At 41.3% G+C, this 4473-nt stretch overlaps 1 long non-coding RNA gene across 1 annotated transcript in view; it reads right to left on the reverse strand.

The window, feature by feature from the left end:
* Positions 1 to 4473, reverse strand: part of LOC114931536 (uncharacterized) — a 165631-nt gene that overhangs the window by 118598 nt on the left and 42560 nt on the right. The gene's annotated exons all lie outside the window — the stretch shown is intronic.

Raw genomic sequence — 4473 nt, forward strand, 5'->3', positions numbered from 1 at the left:
GAACGATGAAACTCCAAATAAAAATACACATACAGGTCTCAAGCCGCGTTTACGATACCGCAACATAGCAGACATAATTGCTGGCAACGGAAATAAATTTCGTTGCCAAGAATATCCCACGTTGTCATATCGAATTCACTCTATTATTACTAAAAGAGAGCCACTGAGTTTTTGTTGTCGCGCTTTTTTTCCCCGGGAGAACATTCAATACTCATAAAGCTTGATCAAGAGTAGGATTAATGGAATTTTATTGGGAAGAATGGAAAACGCTACGTATGTATTATGAGAAAGGAAAACGGCAATATGGAAGAGTGAAAAATAAAGTCGCGAAAGCGCCTGTCTCTTCGACAATGTGTTGCCGGCCTCGAGTCAACGACTATGATACGGTCGCTTAAAATAATGGGAAAAGTGCACTAAAATATGAAACTTTTCGACAGTATCCTATATATCGCACGCAGTCTCCGGCAGTCTTTCGACAACATTTTCTTTGATGTTTATCGAACGGCGACAGAAAGCAAATATTTGTCGACGATAATGTTACCGATATATACGCATTGTCGCCAATATTGGGTGGTTACTTTGCCTATACTTGTGGGCAACGCATGCTGATGCATGTCGATGTAAACATGATACTTCACCGTGACATGTGGAGCTTGCATATGTTACCATAGAGCCCTTGCATCGTTTGGCCTCGGATGGTTGTTCTACGAGACAAAGGTAAAAAATGACCATGACAAAGAGGAAGAGGCCTCGTTCTAAGATTTAAGGCAGACTGACCAGGCAGGACCAAGGGCAGCTGGACATCCCGAAGGTCTCGCTGGGCGTGCCAGCTTGTGTTTCTAACGAAATTTCTACGGCGATGCGAAATGGATCTCCAACCGCTATCTTGGCCTCGTCTCGGAGGCGAAATTACACGCTCGTCTTTGTTCGCTAAAGACAAATAAGAACTCGTTTGTAAGCTTGAAAGATTGAAGTTTACCGGTCTCTAACAGTGATCAACTTGAGAAGCGACACGCGCGCGTCGTCGTCGTATACGATCCTAATAAACGTGGTGTTACGTAATAAACGCGTCCTCTGCATTCCACCAAGCGTTCCGGTAGGACGTGGCGCAACGTCAAATGAGATTGTCACACGTCGGTCTAGCTGTTCCTCTAGCTCTCGTAAGCTGTATTTTAAATACAGCTCGATCTCGCATTTCGTGTGTGCTCTCGCGCGCGAGGAAGAGTCTGCATTTTATTTCGCAATAACAATGTTGCATTTTCCCCGGACGCGCATATAAAACGATAAAACAGTATTTTTATCGGCTATCGTCATCATCATTATTCGCCCATTAAGATTGTTTCGACATGTCCGAAATTTATCGGATCGAAGTTTAATTTACATCGCCGCGGCCACTTGCAACTGGGCCATCGTGATCGACATCCTATATGATGCGTCCCGCGCAGCCGATGCAAAATACAGTTTTAATCTCGGCGACGCGGTTTATCATTTACCAAACGGCGAGAGACCCCCCCAGTACATCAAACGCTAATTTATGCTATCGCGCACATCCGAATTCCACGGCTACAATCGACAACGAAATAAGCTGCGATACAAACATTACATACACACAGTAAGGCACGTGTGTGTGTGTTTGTATGCGCAAAGAGCCCATTTTGTGTGACCCCTAAACCGGCCATCTCGACGTTGGCCGCTATCTTTCCTCCGAATTGCGAATCTATGCAAATCATACCAGTTGAGTGTCTTCCATAAAGAGCCGCTTTTATTTAAAAGGCGGGAGGGAGGAAAAAAGATTAATGCATAGAATCGACAAACGGAAAAGGGGGCGAGATTGTATGTTTATATAAAACTCTTTCAAATTCTCGCGATATCTATCATATCGCAATTGCGACTGGACACGCAAAAATGCTAACGATACCGCGATACTGTTATCGAAATATCACCATTTTGCCGCATCGATACACGTACATATATATTTTTAAAGTTGCGATAGTATATTTAGAGTATTCTCTGCTTGATATTTTATCAGATATCAAAATAAGCTCCACGCGAGAAAAACATTAATCCCCTTTTTTTTGGCGGCAAAATACATCAGGAGTAAGAGAGAATGAAGAGAGCTCGCGGATGAAAAAATCGGAGTAAATGTTTTACTAAGAGGTTGTAATTTTCCGAATATGGCGAATTTTTTTATACCTGCGAATATATACATATATATATATATATATATATATATATATATACACGCGGCGAATTTCTATCTGGAGAGCCGGCCGCGTTATTACGGGCGCGATCCATTAAAAAACCCGACGCGCCCTTCAATCCAGGGTGCAGCCGCGCTCTCGCAGCAGGTTTACGTCGTGTTCCGTATATACAAGGCGGTGTACAGGCGGTCGGCCGAAATGCTTGGTGGTCCCTCGAGTATATACGAGAGAGCCCGCGGGAGAAAGAACCACCTGCCGTAGAGATCGGTGGGGGCAAACTGCCGTCGTGCATCTCTTACTCTCGTCCTCGCTTACCTTCTCTTCCCCAATCCCGCGCGCGTCCTCGAACCTCACGCGAGGGCCCAACGTTCGCCGACAACACCCTTCTGTCCCTACCGACCCGCCGCATGGTCTTTCCCCACCATTGGCATTGCCGCCACCGCCGACAGGGTTGGCTCGTGCCGTATCAACGCCCCGAGCACGAGAGACAGATTTTTCACGCGAATGCATTTTACATGTGAGGAGGAGAGGAGATAAATCAAATGGGAATTTATTTAAATCCTATATCGAGTTTTGTACAGCAAAATTGTTAAATTGTAATTGAAACGCTTTTGGGGTAATTATATTAATAATTTTAATTACGAGAGAGGGGACCAAAAGGAGAAATAAAAATGAGAGATGTGTGTATATATTTTTAGATTAATAAAGAAGAGAAGAAGTTACATATATGAGAAGTTCAAGTAAGTGCAAAAGTACGATATAGTAAAAGAAGGTAAATCTATTCTTGTTCAGCTCTATTGTATATAGTATATACAAACTTATATATACAATATATGTATATATACATATACTGTCAAGCAAAACTGGCCGGAAAGCTCTCTTAAGTAATTAAAATAATTAAACTCATTCAGTTCCCTCATGCAGTCATATGGGTACCGATTAACAGACCTAAATTAGAGAATTAGGTAAATTTCGACAAAATTACCTTCCGTCAAAATTAGCTTGTCTATAAATGTAGACGTCACTGGTAGCGTATTAAATTCTTCGTGCAATTTTCAGGTTTATATATAAAAAAAAAATATATTTTTAATTGAAAGTACGTGTTGGTAAGAATTTGATTATTGAACATTGCATTGCTTTGGAACTTGTGCAATCGAGATATTTTTATCTAGAGATGAACATTTGATTGCTCGTATACATATGTACATGTATATAAATGCATCGTTTGTAAATTCAGTGAAATTAACTTATAATAGCGCGTCACTCGCCATACGTACGATTGATACTCGTATTATAATTTTATACCGCATGAAGCGCAGTATTATTATTTTAAGGAAAACATTGCTAAATTCTGGGAATAGATAAAACAATTATAACTACTTCACATTGTAAATCTACTCTTTTTTTTCTATTTTTATAATATCCAGTCACCAGTAATCTTAGGTCGCTATAGGCGCTGTTGCATCTCTTAAAAGAGCACGTTATATCTCGTAAAAAACGTAAGCAATGATCTACATAAGGACCTTATAAAAATTTACCACCTTCATTAAATTCGTTGTTTCAAGAGAGCAAAACGTAATGCACCCTCTTCACATAACCAGAATGCACTATTACCAGCGAGTTGAAGTAGTTCCTAGTGTCGTCCAAGTACTTTACTTACGATATATATATATATATATATATCTCAAGAGGGACCATATATGCAGCAGGGACCATATTTCGAGACTTAGTCTTATTTAAAGCTATTTCATGCCGTAATGAAAATACGATATGCTGAATACATTAAATAACAATAGAAACTTCTTCATGATACGTTTCGGAATATTTGCGCGACGTTATACATGATATATACATTTTTCGGACATATTATTTAACGCTATCGAAGGGGAAAATTGTTACCGTAACGAAATTCATATTAAAAAATCTCATTTCTCGTCAAAGAGTTTTCCCTGGGAATTATGCATTATCGAATTTGTTGTTCGCTCGTCTGTGATTTCTCTCTCCTGCATTTTCGCACCGTACAAAGGAGCATCGAGATTTCGTCTGATTGAGAAACCCTGCAGTAAGCGAGTTCTCTCACGGACGAGCTTCGAGTTAGCGCCTCTTACACCTGCAGAGGCGCATCCGGCTCTGGCCGGTTACCACCACCGTCTTCGTCATCGTCGTCATCGTCATCGTCGTCGACGTCGACGTCGACGTCGACGCTACCACCACTACCACCACCACCACCATCGTCGCCGCCACCGCCACCGCCGGTCGGTTGTAGTATGAA

This window comes from Nylanderia fulva, unplaced genomic scaffold, assembly GCF_048542155.1.
Source record: "Nylanderia fulva isolate GAGA-0341 unplaced genomic scaffold, ASM4854215v1 Scaffold27, whole genome shotgun sequence".
Lineage (NCBI taxonomy): Eukaryota > Metazoa > Arthropoda > Insecta > Hymenoptera > Formicidae > Nylanderia > Nylanderia fulva.